General features: G+C 43.7%; 1 long non-coding RNA gene across 5 annotated transcripts in view; it reads right to left on the bottom strand.

The window, feature by feature from the left end:
* The window catches only part of LOC133273519 (uncharacterized), a 134,927-nt gene that overhangs the window by 58,808 nt on the left and 61,404 nt on the right, over nucleotides 1-14,715 (bottom strand). For 4 of the 5 annotated variants that reach the window (XR_009744866.1, XR_009744865.1, XR_009744867.1 and 1 more), the window contains one exon: nucleotides 11,931-12,044. This is a non-coding gene — a long non-coding RNA (uncharacterized LOC133273519). Of the gene's footprint in view, nucleotides 1-11,674; nucleotides 11,755-11,930; nucleotides 12,045-14,715 lie in introns of all 5 variants that reach the window. The other variant, XR_009744864.1, reaches the window with a different exon arrangement.

The following is a 14,715-nucleotide window of genomic DNA, read 5'->3' as shown; positions in this document are numbered from 1 at the left end:
ACTGGCAGGATGTTTATACATTAACTGCCAGTATTTCACTCTGGAGGCAGAACTGGCTGGCTATTCTAATGCCAATCATCCACTGACATAGTGAAAACAAACTTTTATCTGTGCTGGGGTTTGTTATTCATTCAGAATTCTTTGCCCACCTGCTTGATTGACTTATTCCTAATCAGAAAACAACCTTTTACATTGTTAAGATGATGAAATATCATAGATGGAAAGAGGGGGAGTCGAGTTTGCTGCTCACCATGAACATGTTCCTGGTGTAGAAACACAAGGTGGCCTCATAATTTAAAAGCTGACTGAAGTTTAGAAGCTGTGGACTCAGTTCTCAACCGTGATTTACCCTCACTCCAATGCTTGTTCTGCCTCCTTCATAGCATCATAGAATCGACACCTCACACTAAACCATATCACCCAAGGCCTCGTCCAACCTGGTCTTGAACACTGCCAGAGATGGAGCATTCACAACCTCCCTGGGCAACCCATTCCAGTGCCTCCCCACCCTCACAGGAAAGAACTTCTTCCTTATACCCAATCTAAACTTCCCCTGCTTAAGTTTGAACCCGTTACCCCTTGTCCTATCACTACAGTCCCTAACGAAGAGTCCCTCCCCAGCATCCCTATAGACCCCCTTCAGATACTGGAAGGCTGCTATCTTCTTTGATTAGGCATTGACCATGAATGGACTATTTTCCCCTGGGAAATAGGGAGAGAATCTAATACAGTCTGGATCTGAACTCCACTGCTTCTCCCTGAGAACAGTTCCACAGAAAGAGACAGTTTTCTGCATATCACTTTTTTCACTGCAGTTTTTTTCAACTGTACAGCCTTATTTAAGCAAGTATTATTTATTCCTTTCCTTCCTTCTTCATACAGGAGTCTTGTCAGCCTGCCGTGTTACGAGCACCAACCACCACAACAAACTACACTGCAGAAAGGGGTCGATATTCATGTTACCACTTTACTGCTGTAGACTTTTAGAGGTTTTCTTGGTAGAAACTGAGTTAAAGTAACTGGGCTGAGCATAAGGAAGGAATGAAATGACTCCACCATTTAAAAAAGATAACCTCTGTTTGGAATGCTAAAAAGCCATTACAAGAGGCTGGGTAGACTGAACGGGAAGAAATAGATTAATAGATCTCCATGTGAGTATAATTGATTTTGGGCATGTACTCTACAAACCCTTCACCAATGATTTATCTTCATTTGGTAGGTATAACACCAAGTTCAGTCAGATCCTTAGAGAGACATCCATCAAAACATATCATAAACAAAAAGAAGTGATACTTTTGCTTTGTATTTTATCTTTCCCTTTTCTTTCATATGTGACTTAATCAAACATAAGATCACTTTTCTTCTAAAAATGAATAAATCTCTGTTAGTTATTGCAGTAATTCTAGGTCAGCTAACCCACCAGTATACGTAACAATTGCATTTTATTATGATCTTCCTTTTCTCTGGGTTTATGGCAACTCACCAGCCAAGAAACTGAGGAATAGAATGGTTTGGACAGCTGAACAGAATTAACAACTGTCAATTCATGTGCCCATGCACAGCCCTCAACTTACAGTCTGTATACAGAATACCAGGCATTTTCAGTATCTCCAGTCATATCAGCCAGTGGTGAGACCCAGCACATCACACACTGAGCTGTTACTGTCTAAGCCAGCTCCAAAGCTGATAATGCATCTCCCACTGCTACAACTCCAGCTCTCCTCAGACTCTGCACTATGAGAAGGGAGAGTTAATGCCATATATAAACTGCTGCTGATGAAGCTTAAGCAATCTTTCATGCTGTAGCTATTTTTGTGCAAGGAACATATTCTGTAAGGCTTAATACTTGGTACTTTAACAGGGCTCATCATTCTGGTAATGAACAAAATAGGAGAGACAGCTATTAATAAAAGTTGAGCGCCTGAATGCCTCCAGCATGCTCCTTCTGTCTCCAAGCAAAAGTGCCATGGGAAGGAAGCCACGATCAAGGCTTTCTTCACTTTCCTCCAGGAAAAACTGCTGAGGAAGACTTTAAAAAGCAGTTTCTGCAAGGGAACCTTGCAGACATCTTACCCACAACTAGCAGCAAAGCACAGCACCAGGCTTCATTCCTACTGCTACAGCCTTCAGCCTGCAGTTTAGCCCTGCTTAAACCCCACACCAATACTCTTGGTTGCTCAGTGCAATAGGCTGGACCTACATTTTGCACTCTGCTTCTTGCTTCTTATACAGAAAAGCTAAGGTAGAAAGACATCTTTGGTGATCATATAGTCCAATCGCCACTCGGAGCATGTCAGAGCAGGTTGTGTCCAGGGAGCACGTTACTCCAGACTGCTTCCAGTCGGGTTTTGAGTATCTCCAAGGATTTCTTTTTCTTCTCCCTTCCCCTTCTGCTTCTCTCCTTCCCACTTTTCTTTTCCTTTCTCTTTCTTTTCTTTTCCTTTCCTTTCTCCATTGCTTTTCTTTCTTCTTTGCTTTCCCTTCCCTTTCCTTTTCCCTTCCCCCTACCCTTCTCCTCCCTGTTCCCTCACTTTTGGGACCTAAAAGAAAGGTGTGTTTAATCATCAAAATGAATTCTTCTGGAAGAAAGCAGAATCCAATCTGATTTCTAAACCAGAAACACTGGTTATGATCATCTAAAGAGTTGCAGAAACCATACTCTGTGACTTAGATGACCAAATATTTTGCTCTAATGGAGATTAACCATGGAGAATAACGGCATTCAACCTTTAATCTGCAATTTTGTACAGACCAATGCATCTTAAATTGACAATTTCAAAAGGCCAAACACCACTGTCAAAACCTGCAAACTATTAAAATAAACTGCAACAAACAACTATTTCTTCAAGGGACTTGCCATAAACTAATCACTCAGCTGTCTCATGTACATATGGGGCCATGTACAGCTACACAGTGCCCTATTAGTACTCTACAAAGAGGCAGTAAAATACCAGTTTTATTCACCACAGAAAACCTTCTATTAAAAATGATGGCTCCTGCCTTCTATTTTATGAATATTTAAAAACTGTAAGTGCTCTTTTTATGTTCTTCATCATTGCATACTACAGTTCCCTTAGTGTTCAATGTGCTGATTTATCCCTACCGAAACTGAAAAATAATAGATAAGAGACCCACAGCATTATTAATTACCACAGGTGTTAATCAGATGTTACACACTGGAACAAGACAGATGGGGAGACAAACAGCAGTAGGACAGACAGGTATGGCTGAGTACCTTGCACTGTCCTGTAAAGACAGATGATGCATCATTGTTTGTGTAAGCTGATAGAGAATGACCTTGTCATAGAAGACACACTGTGGTAAGAAATACTGAGACAAGTATGAGACACTAAAAACACATTAGAAATGTAAAAACAAAGAAGCAAATACTTCCTCAGCTCAACTGAGTGCATTAACTGAAACAAATGAAACATGCCAACTGAAGGAAGGAACGGCATCTGTGGTGTGTGACAATGATTGCCATTTGGAAAGCTGGCTAGATGGCTTCCCACAGCTCCTGTTCACTTTGGCTAATTGTCTCCCAGCAGTATGGAATGAGAACATCAAAGGTTTCTCATGCCTTTGGTTCTCCCTTCCCTTTAATTGCTATTTTGTTTTTAAATCACTGGCAGATGTGGAGCCTGGTTATGCATTCTGTATTAACCAGGCAAAATAGGAGTGGCAATGGGAAGCAAACCCCAAGCCCATCCATCCCAGCTCTGTCCAAGCCCATGGTCTGTAGGCTCTGCTCCATCTCACTCCTTTGTCAGCCCCCTGCTTGTTGTCATCGATGCCATGTGGGAGCCCAGCATCAGGGGAGGATGGTGCTTGCCAGCAACCTCCTGGGCAGGTGTGCTCCTCAAAGAAGGTAGTACTGGTGTGACCAGATCCAACTTCTCCCTTCTTGGACATGTACATGGGATAACTGAAAGGTTACCATGCTGTGACGCAAGTTAGGTGAATAATGGGAAAGGCAAGTATTTTGATACTTTGCGCAACTACACACTTGGGTTTGCAGGAGTAAAATGAAACAATTTAATGGAGTTCCATAATGACATGAAAGTGCTGAGATATCAAGTACCCAGAGAGCCTTTGTGCTAAGATAAACAAAACCCTTCCAAACCAAGACTTTCTGATGTGAGATAAAACAAAAAGAAAATAAAAAGAGAAGAAAAAGGTTAAATATTCACAATTTCTTTTAAAAAAAGCTTTCCTTTGCTATGATTAGGTTTGTGGCCAGGTGTGTGTGCAGATACCCCAGTTTCTGCTTTTATCATGTCATTTGGTCAGTCTCCTAAAATACTCTGCAGTTGAACAGCACTTCCTAAGAAAGCACACTGATACAGGGGAACTGCACTAAGGCAGGACCCTTAACCTGAGCCTCTTGGACACAGGCTGGGCTGGAGTTGTTTCTGCTTTGCCTTCAGGAGTTTGCCTTGAGTACACACGTTCAAATAAGGATTTCTTGTGCTTTGTCTTAAGAGACCACAACACAGTAACACAGCTCCTGGCACACGGAGTGAGTTGAAACTGATCTAGCAAGCACTTCACGTGACAGCATAAATCCCCAAAGCAGAGCTTGACTGCATCTCTTGGATGATGTTATATACAGCAGGGAAGCTCTGTATCATTTTCCCTGTTGCTGTTCTGGCACACCTACTTGCAGTTCTCTAAGAAATGAGAGAAAAGCAGTTTTCCCTGCCAAACCTTTACAGGATTGTTCTTATTTCCTATGTAAGTAAGCTGAGGACTTGGTGCTCCTCTGTCCTGGCTATCCCATTACCATGACCTCAAATCCCAAAGACAGAAACAAGAAAGAGCAAAGGAAGTAATTCCCTTGTACTGCTTGCCTTGTACAAATTACCTCAAAACCGGGAGTTTATTTGTTTCATATTCACATAATATAGTAGATGAAACTCGATTTTTAGTTACACCTAAGTGAGAATTTGCCCCTTTCTAACAGGAAAGGATGTGTAGTAATGAGCTATGTGGCTACAGCTGCATCACTGTAGCTACACACCTATGATGATACTCACATCATACTAACCAATGCTGTCCAAGGGGAACAAACTGGTTTCCACAGGTGCCCTGTCCTCTGTTCATGCTCCTTCCCTCCTTAGGTAAGCATGATTTAGCCCACTGGTTTTGCCAACCATGTGCTTACAAGAAATAATAGGTAAACAAAGCCCTTGGTTTTATGATCCTCATTTATCACCCTAATTGCCACTTCCCATCTTGAATTAGACACTGATACAAACTCTTTGTGTCAGGCAGCAGAGAGCTCTGCAAGTTTCAGCAGCAGCCTATGACTGATGGGTTTGAGGGCCGTGAGGATGACCAGGGGCTGGAGCACCTCCTGTATGAAGACAGGCTAAGAACACTGGGGATGTTCAGCCTGGAGAAGAGAAGCTGCACAGAGACCTCACAGCAGCTTCCACTGTCTGAAGGGGTCTGTCTACAAGGATGCTGAAGGGGGACTCTTTGTCAAGGACTGCAGTGACAGGACAAGGGGTGATGAGTTCAAACCAAAACAGGGGAAGTTCAGGTTAGATTTAAGGAAGAAGTTCTTTTGCAGTGAGGTTGGCGAGGCACTGGAATGGGTTGCCCAGGGAAGGGGTGAATGCTTCATCCCTGGCAGTGTTCAAGGGCAGATTGGACAGAGCCTTGGGCAACATGATCTACGGTGAGGTGTCCCTGCCCATGGCAGGGGGTTGGAACTGGATGGTCTGAAGTCCTTTCCAACCCAAAACATTCTATGATTCTGTAAGTAGGACAGGCCCACACACACTGTGACCAGCTTCAGTTCCCAACTGCAGCACTAAGCCAACAAAAGGATTATTCCATACTCAGGTGCCAGGAGAGACTTCGTTGTGGCCATCAATTTTAAGATTCCTATCATGGGACAAAGAAATCCTGTGGTGGACTCTGTTACCTTCCAGTTAAGGCTGACAGGAGCCTATCTCTATTTGTCTCTCCATCTGTGCTATGCTTGTAGTTGACAGAGCATGCAATAAATGCTTAAATTCTGCCTCAGCTGAAAAATACCATGTCAACTGGCTATTACAGCAAGCAGCGTATTCACTGTAGGGATTTCAGGGTTTCTATTTCCTTTTCAGCCTTTTCAGCCAGAGAGAAGTTATCACAGCTTCTCCTTCTACCCTAGAGGTATTTTAGTGCTCCATTTATTAGGTACTAAATACATATTTAAGCAAAGTATGGCATGTTGCTTTCTACCTGAGTTGTTTGGATAAGGAAGTGTTGCACTTGATAGAAACCTAAAGAAGACAGTCTCCCATTACAATACAGTTAACCCACATCTTTATTCCTATAACCATGTATGCTGGGCAGAACTAGTACATAATTAAGCCACCAGCCTTGGCAGTTATCAGTAAATAAACACTATTGTGCTCCAGAAACTTTCTCCATGCTCTAAAACAGGTAAGGTTTTCCGCATTACCTCCAATGATCTGCTTTCAAGGTTTCCTGTGCAATTGATTTCCACTGGGCCAGAAAGCTGCTAGGACTCCACAGTGTGCATCTTGACAGAAACATAACAGTTCTTAAAATGTTTTCTATTACCTGCCCATGGTATTTAGGTTTTCTTCAAGGTTTGTAATGCAGCCCTTTGTGACCATTTATTGAAATCATTTTCCAATATACCTTGAAAATCGCAGAAAACAGATATAAATGGATAAAGCAGAGAATTTTCTCACAGAAACGTGGTGGGATGGCTCCTATGACTGGATTGTTGGAATGGAAGGCTACAGGGTCTTTAGAAAACACCATCAGATGGGGAGGGGGAGTTGCTATTTATGTTAGAAATAGGCTGGAGAGTATGGAACTCCATCTGGGGACACGTGAGCAGTCAACAGAGAGCTTGTGGGTCAGGGTTAAAGGGAGAACAGCAATGGGAGACATTACTGTGGGGATCTGTTACAGACCACCTAATCAAGAGGACTCTGTGGATGAAGTGCTCTATAGACAGATAGGAAAGGCCTCACTCTCACAGGCCCTTGTTCTCATGAGGGACTTCAACCACCCTGACATCTGTTGGAACAATGGTATGGCCTGGCACAAACAATCCAGGAGGTTCCTCGATTGTGTGGAAGACAACTTCCTTCTGCAAGTAACAGAGGAGCCGACAAGGAGAGGTGCCGTGCTTGACCTCGTGCTCACCAACAGGGAAGGGCTCGTTGGAAACGTGACGCTCCAGGGCAGCCTTGGATGCAGCGATCACGAGATGGTCGAGTCTGAGATCCTCGGGACAGTGAGAAGAGCGTGCAGCAAGCTCACTGCCCTGGACTTCAAAAGAGCAGACTTTGGCCTCTTCAGGAACCTGCTTTGGAAGGTTCCATGGGATACAGCCCTAGAGGGTAGAGGGGCCCCAAAACTGTTGGTTGATAATTCAAGGATCGCATGCTACAAGATCGGGAGTTTTCTGTCCCAGCCAGAAGGAAGTGCAGCAGCAGGGCCGGGAGACCTCCTTGGATGGATAAGGAGCTCCTGAGGAAAATTCAAATGAAAGAAGAGGCTTATAAAAGGTGGAAGCAAGGACAGGTGGCATGGGAAGAGTACAGGGATGTTGCCCGGGAAGCCAGGGACCAGGTTAGGAAAGCCAAGGTCCAATTAGAATTAAACTTGGCTAGGGATGTGAACGATAACAGGAAGGGATTCTACAGGTATGTAGCAAATAAAAGACAGTCTAGGGAGAATGTAGGCTCCCTCAGGAAGCTCTCAGGAGAACTGGCTACACAGGATTTGGAGAAGGCTGAGGTTCTGAATGACTTCTTTGTCTCGGTCTTCACTGGCAAAGGCTCTGACCACACCACCCAAGTCTTGGAAGGCAGACGCAGGGACTGTGGGAGTGAAGACCTTGTGCCCACTGTAGGAGAGGAACTGGTTCGAGATCATCTTAAAAATCTGAATGTGCACAAGTCCATGGCTCCTGATGAAATCCATCCTTGGGTCCTGAAGGAGCTGGCAAATTAAGTTGTGAAGCCACTGGCCCACTGGCCATCATATTTGAGAAATCCTGGCAGTCAGGTGAAGTTCCCGATGACTGGAAAAAGGGAAATATAACCCCCATTTTCCAGAAGGGGAAAATGGATGACCCGGGGAATTACAGAGCAGTCAGTCTCACCTCTGTGCCTGCCAAAATCTTGGAGCAGATTCTCCTGGATGCCATGCTAAGGCACATGAAAATCAACAAGGTGCTTGGTGACAGCCAGCATGGCTTCACTAAGGGGAAATCCTGCCTGACCAATTTGGTGGCCTTCTATGATGGGGCTACAGAACTGATGGACAGGGGTAGAGCAGTTGATGTCATCTCCCTGGACTTGTGCAAAGCGTTCGACACTGTCCCACACGACATCCTTGTCTCTAAATTGGAGAGACATCAATTTGATGGATGGACCACTTGGTGGATAAAGAACTGGCTGGATGGCTGCACACAAAGAGTTGTGGTCAATGGCTCAATGTCCGGCTGGAGACCAGTAACGAGTGGGGTCCCTCAGGGATCGGTGTTGGGACCGGTCTTGTTCAACATCTTCATTGCTGACACAGAGAGTGGGATTGAGTGCGCCCTCAGCAAGTTTGCCGATGACACCGAGCTGTGTGGTTCAGTTGATACCCTGGAGGGAAGGAATGCCATCCAGAGGGACCTTGACACGGTTGTGAGGTGGGCTGATGCCAACCTCATGAAGTTTAACCATGCCAAGTACAAGGTCCTACACCTGGGTCGGAGCAATCCCAGGCACAGCTACAGGTTGGGCAAGAAGAGATTCAGAGCAGCCCTGTGGAGAAGGACTTGGGGGTGTTGGTTGATGAGAAAATGAACATGAGGCGGCTTCAGTGTGCACTCGCAGCCCAGAAAGCAACCGTATCCTGGGCTGCATCCAAAGGAGCGTGACCAGCAGGGCGAAGGAGGTGATCCTGCCCCTCTGCTCTCCTCTCAGGAGACCTCACTTGGAGCACTGTGTGCAGTTCTGGTGTCCTCAGCATAAAAAGGACATGGAACAGTTAGAACAAGTCCAGAGGAGGCCACAAGGATGATCAGGGACTGGAGCACCTCCTGTATGAAGACAGGCTGAAAAAGTTGGGGCTGTTCAGCCTGGAAAGGAGAAGCTGTGTGGAGACCTCATAGCAGCTTCCAGTATCTCAAAGGGAGCCTATAGGGATGCTGGGGGGGAACTCTTCGTTGGGGACTCTAGTGATAGGACAAGGGGTAATGGATTAAAACTGGGGAAGTTTAGATTGGATATAAGGAGGAAATTCTTTCCTGTAAGGGTGGTGAGGCACTGGAATGGGGTGCCCAAGGAAGCTGCAAATGCTCCATCCCTGGTGGTGTTCAAGGACAGGTTTCACAGAGCCTTGGGTAACATGGTTTAGTGTGAGGTGTCCCTGCCCATAGCAGGGGGATTGGAACTGGATGATCTTAAGGTCCTTTCCAACCGTGACTATTCTATGGTTCTAATGCAATGGTGTATTGCTGCAGACTATCTCCTTGGCTTCATCTTCACTTAAGCACAGAAACAATAGAGTCGAGCATAAAGAAATTGGAAAAGCATCAGTTTAAGCAAAACAAATTACTGTATTACTGAATAACATGAAGAATAAATAATACATGTGCAGTTTAGAGAGAAATGTGAATTTGTCATAGATCTGATATAAATGTAATCGTTATCAACTTCACAGTATCTTAAGATTACTCTTCTCGTGTAAGGTCTTACCAAAAATCTCACATTAATCTAATAGGGTTCTCTGAGTTTGGAGGGGAAGAAGCCTGCCTCCCACTCAGCAAAGCAGGCAGAAGAAGCCTCAAATGGAAACCTCCAGCTGTTACATTTGAGGTATGAAGCTCACCACTTAAATTATTGCGTGGATTCTTAGACATTTATTGCAGCAATCTCAGGATCTCTATGACAATTCCAGCAAATGCTCTCTAAATCCTGCTGCTGCACAGCCATGCTTCAAATGTAAAACCTTTGTGCTGATTCCTATCAATAATTTTTGGAGTGAGAAATTACTCCTTATGATTCTATTCTACGTTTTATTAAGAAGAGGGGGCTAGCACTGAAACACATAAAAAAGGGTTAAAATTTGGCCTATCTGAAACAGAAACAAATGCAAGAGTTCACAGTGATGTCGGGGTTTTTCTCTCCCTCCCCCTCTAGGGTGATGAGCATCTTCTTGGCCTCCTGGCTAAGCCTGGCTGCATCAGTCTAGACATCAGCTAGAGCACAAACAACTGGGACATTGAAGAAACTAATTCTCTGGAGATCTCCCAATGCATTTTAGCTATTTTAAAATTAAGAAGTAATAATAATAATTATAGCATAAGCATCTTCCATTCAGGTCTTCTGGTGCACTACCAAGCCTGTGCTCAGGTTGTTACACCTTAGCACTGTTAAAATAACCAGCAGTTCTGCAGAAGCACAATTAATCAGTACCTGTTGAAATGCTTTCCTTCCTTCTCCCCATTGCCTATACAAGATCATTAGGAACTGACTGGTTTGGCCCAAGATGTGTAGATCCAAGAGGCCCAAACTGCAGCTGAAGCTGCATCACGGACAAAGTACCATGGCAGAATTAAGGAATTCTTCCTTACATTTCACTCTGTACTAGCTCAGCTGTATAAATAGCCATATCATGTAACAAGGTTCCACACAGCTGAAAATCTCAGTGAAGGTAAAAAGGTGAAGGATATCTGAACCACTCCTAATGTCTGCATTATTCCCTACCACAAATAGGTATAGCTTTGTATTTGCCAGCATTGTCAAACAGGCTATGAAGTAGGACCAAACATACTCCAAGATGCATTAACCTGCCTGTTTGCTCATGCAGTGTGAATGGGAATACACAAATGTCTGCCGCTAGTAGAGGCATGAATAGATGATAAACACCTCTCTAAGCATGTTTGATTTCATATTTGCCTATTTGTTTATGATTAGCAATAATGGTACCATTGTATAGCTATTGTATTTTTAGTTCACAAGCCTGAAAGGCCTTCAGAGTTGTCTGTCAGTGTTTACAGTACAGGTTCTAAACATCCTTGTTTGCACATGCTCTAAGCAACCCCGGAGGAGGAGCTGCAGAGGAAGTCTGAAGGTTCAAAGCAGTAACCTTCTCTGCAAGATGCAGGTCACTTGCCACCAGAGCAGTGTCCCCGTGAGCCACAGACATACCGTGGCACCAACAGCTTGGTGGAGCTGCGGAGGGTGAAGAGCAGAGCAGAGCCTTGGAACAGCTCTCTGCTAACTGAGGCATCTAAGTCAGATTTCCTTAACTCCAATGCATTACATCAGCCACAAGAGCACCCTCTGACAAGATTAACACTTAAAGATACCTCTCCCTCTAGTACTTGATAACTCTCTCATAAATTAAGAGCCCAAAACCCAGAAAATCCCCCAAAAGAGTACTGCCAGCACTCCCCCTCTTGCAGACACCTCTCAGTCCCTCTGCCAGGGCAATGACCACATGCACTGGCAAGACAGGGGCAAAGTCCTTTAAACGAGTCATCTCACAAAAGCTTATTTTCTCTTTCTGAAACAGGAATGAGAGGAAAGCCACCTTCCCTGTTTGCAGCGATGCCTGTTTCCATGGCACCCAGAGCAGCAGCCGATGGCCCTGTTATCACAAGAACTCTAATAAATTTCAGCAGATTGCTGGGAATTACCTTTTTAGTTTGGTGGTTTGGGTTTATTTTTAACCTCAGATGACCCTCCAGTCCTGGAACTGCCAATATGGTCCAAAAGTCTACAGCAAAGTTAAACTCTTCAGATGACAGTTTGGATGGGAGGGTTTTTAATCAAGAAATAAACCAGAACATACCTCCCTCAGAGAGAGTGAATAAACACCCCCAATCTTATCATTTTTTCCTACTTATCATGGACCTGACAGAGCTCTAAATATGATTGCCTGATGAACCCTACCTGAGCAGCATCTGTCTTGCTCAAGACCAAAGAGGAGCCACTGATGGCTTCGAAGACAGAACATCTTCTCTCTTTAATTGTGCTCCCAGAAGGCTGATAAGCTGACGTGCTGCCCTGAAAAGAGATTAATGAACACGGGCATTTTACACTCAGATATACTTCTCATCACTCTGACATTCATTTCTGTAAAACCTCATGAATATGGAGAAGTGTCTTTTCCTTCTTTTAGGATCTTCCAGGCTCAGGGATTTCTAGATGTTGTTTGTTTCTAAGGTATTGATTCTGTGGTTTCCACTTTGATTTTACACACAATTGTAACTGACTGAATAGTGCTTACAAAACTGAAAAGCAATGGAAGCAAAGTAGCTTTGCACAGATCCAAAGGTAACTGTAAATATCTGCTCATTATCCTGGTGTCAGCCTACATCACACTGGCCTGTAATGCAATATGTGCATTTATCCCTGTGGTACCAAACTGATTTCAAAACTGAGGAGAAAACAGAATTCAAATTCCTGTAAGGAAAAAAGAAGAAAGCAGTACTCATCTCTGTGTCTGAGAATTCAGTGCTAATAAAATAACTTTGTGCTAGATTTTAAACACCTGTTTGCCAGAGATGTCCTTAATAAGGATCATTACCAAGTTATTACATCAAAGGAATCAATAAACACTGGGCCTGAGTAAGCGCATTTTTGGGTTGCCATCAACTATGGAGCAAAGCTACCATCAAATTGCCTGCCTTAGCCATGGCAGAAGAAATACCAGTTATCCATGTCCTGCTCTCAGTCCAAGACCCTTTACTGCATCTGCTCCACTCCCTGTGTCCCAACACCTTCCAGATGTGCCTTGTGACCCCTGCTCAGGAAATAACTGCTCAAAACCAATCTTCTCCCAAAGAACCTGCAATTCAGTTAATGAATAACAAAAATAATAGATCCTGCAGAACCACAGGACTAAATATTCCTAAAAACGTGGCTTCTTGTTACACTGTGACACACACACACACACACACACACGGAATTTCAAAGAGAAAACCTGTTCATCCCCACATTTAGGTATTAACATTTCTGTCTGTAAAAAACTCTTGCTGAAAGTAACTGTCTTACAGTTAATTACAGAGAAAAATACACACAAGTAAAATCACATGAGCTTAACCAAAGTATCAAACTGCATCTCAAAAGAAACAGCCTTTTCTTTGGGAGCCATAAGAAGGAATATGTGAACAGGGAATAAAGACAACAGGGTGAAACCGCTTCATCACTTCATCACTGGAGTTACTGACAGATCATTTTAATATGAAAAATAGCATACAACACAACTATAGATGATTCCCTTAGTGTTTTGGGAGACACTGCTGTAACAAGTCTGTGTTATCACGGAAAATGCACTCTGGCATCCCAGGCCATATGGTTTGCATCCTCATTTCCTGAGGAGCTGCACACATGTTCTACAGAGGGACAAGGAGCGTATTCGAAGAAAATACAGCACCAGCAATCTCAACTTCCTTCACAAAGTGCTTAATAAAATGACTGAGATTACTCCATTTTAGCACATCATTATAATTCATTTTACAGCCATACTATTTGCAGGCGCAGACATTAAAAGGCCAACAAAAATGCTTAGGAGGTACTCTCTCCAGTTAAGAAGCATGACAGAATTCACCAAGCTTACTTCAGCTGCTCGGGAATCATTGAGAACGTTCATGAACGGAAGTGGGGAAGGAGTCTATGATATTTGGAAGATGGAATTTATGTCCTCTGTAACACAAACATGAGAATCCTCATTGACTGGTATTTTTTGCTGTTCCCAGCAGTCTTTCCACTCCCGGCCCTTGAATGGACTTTTCCCCCTGCAGATGCAAAGCCCTCTGCACACCATGTCCTGTCTACAGGTGCTGGTGGGGTACAAGCAAATATACCATTTATTAAGCATTTTCCTCCAAATATATGGAAGGAATGCCCAGGCAACTTACTCCAAGGCCTTTTTTGTTCAATAGTCCTTGACAGACTGTTCACAGCTGCTGTAGGCATAGAGGTTCTACTTTTGAGCCATGTAAAATGTGCCCCTCTGCTGATCGAGCTTCAGCTCGATGTTACATTGGGGTTTTTGTGTGCGTGTGTTCATTTGACAGACTGAAGGACTGAAACAACCAAGAGATTAGTATTTGTTTTGGTTTAAAAAGCCACAAAACCCAGTTTTGCACATCACTCACCCTTGCAGGGTGCTCTGTCCTCTGTTGAATGATACTGTGATGCAGTCACCAGCCAGGATTTGCTGCCATTTTTCTCATGACACCTTTACTCCTGACTGAGCAGGATTGCATCTAACACCTCCCTTTCACACAGCACAGCCCTTACCCACCCCACTGAAAGGATCACGGTCGTCCTGTTGATCTGTGGCGAGCTAAATGACGCATTGTCTGTCCCGTCCATCAGGTTGCTCACTGCTCCCTGGTGCTACGAGGACTTGAGATGAAAAATACAATTTATAGTTTGCCCTGGAAATATATACGTTGAATGTTTTAAAATGCATTACTGTAACAAAGTGTATTAAATACCGCTGAGGGAATATCGAGCAACTCCAGGAAAAATGAGTATTCTACCCAATTCCCTCCTTTGTGTCTTAGGCAGGTAGATTATTAGGAATTTGATATTAGAGAGCAAAACATTTCAAGCTTCCAGAAGATGATAGTAATAAGATGTGACAACAACTGTAATTTGTGCATTAGAATAGATCAAAAGAGCTGTTTTAAAGAAGTGATAGTGGCTCATTTACAATGGCAGATGT

Source organism: Pezoporus flaviventris, unplaced genomic scaffold (assembly GCF_033815535.1).
Source record: "Pezoporus flaviventris isolate CSIRO_AGI_PZ_B2104156 unplaced genomic scaffold, CSIRO_AGI_Pfla_v1 ptg000031l, whole genome shotgun sequence".
Taxonomy (NCBI): Eukaryota; Metazoa; Chordata; class Aves; order Psittaciformes; family Psittacidae; genus Pezoporus; species Pezoporus flaviventris.
The sequence above is the reverse complement of the archived record's forward strand: the minus strand, read 5'-3'. Positions and strand labels throughout refer to the sequence as shown.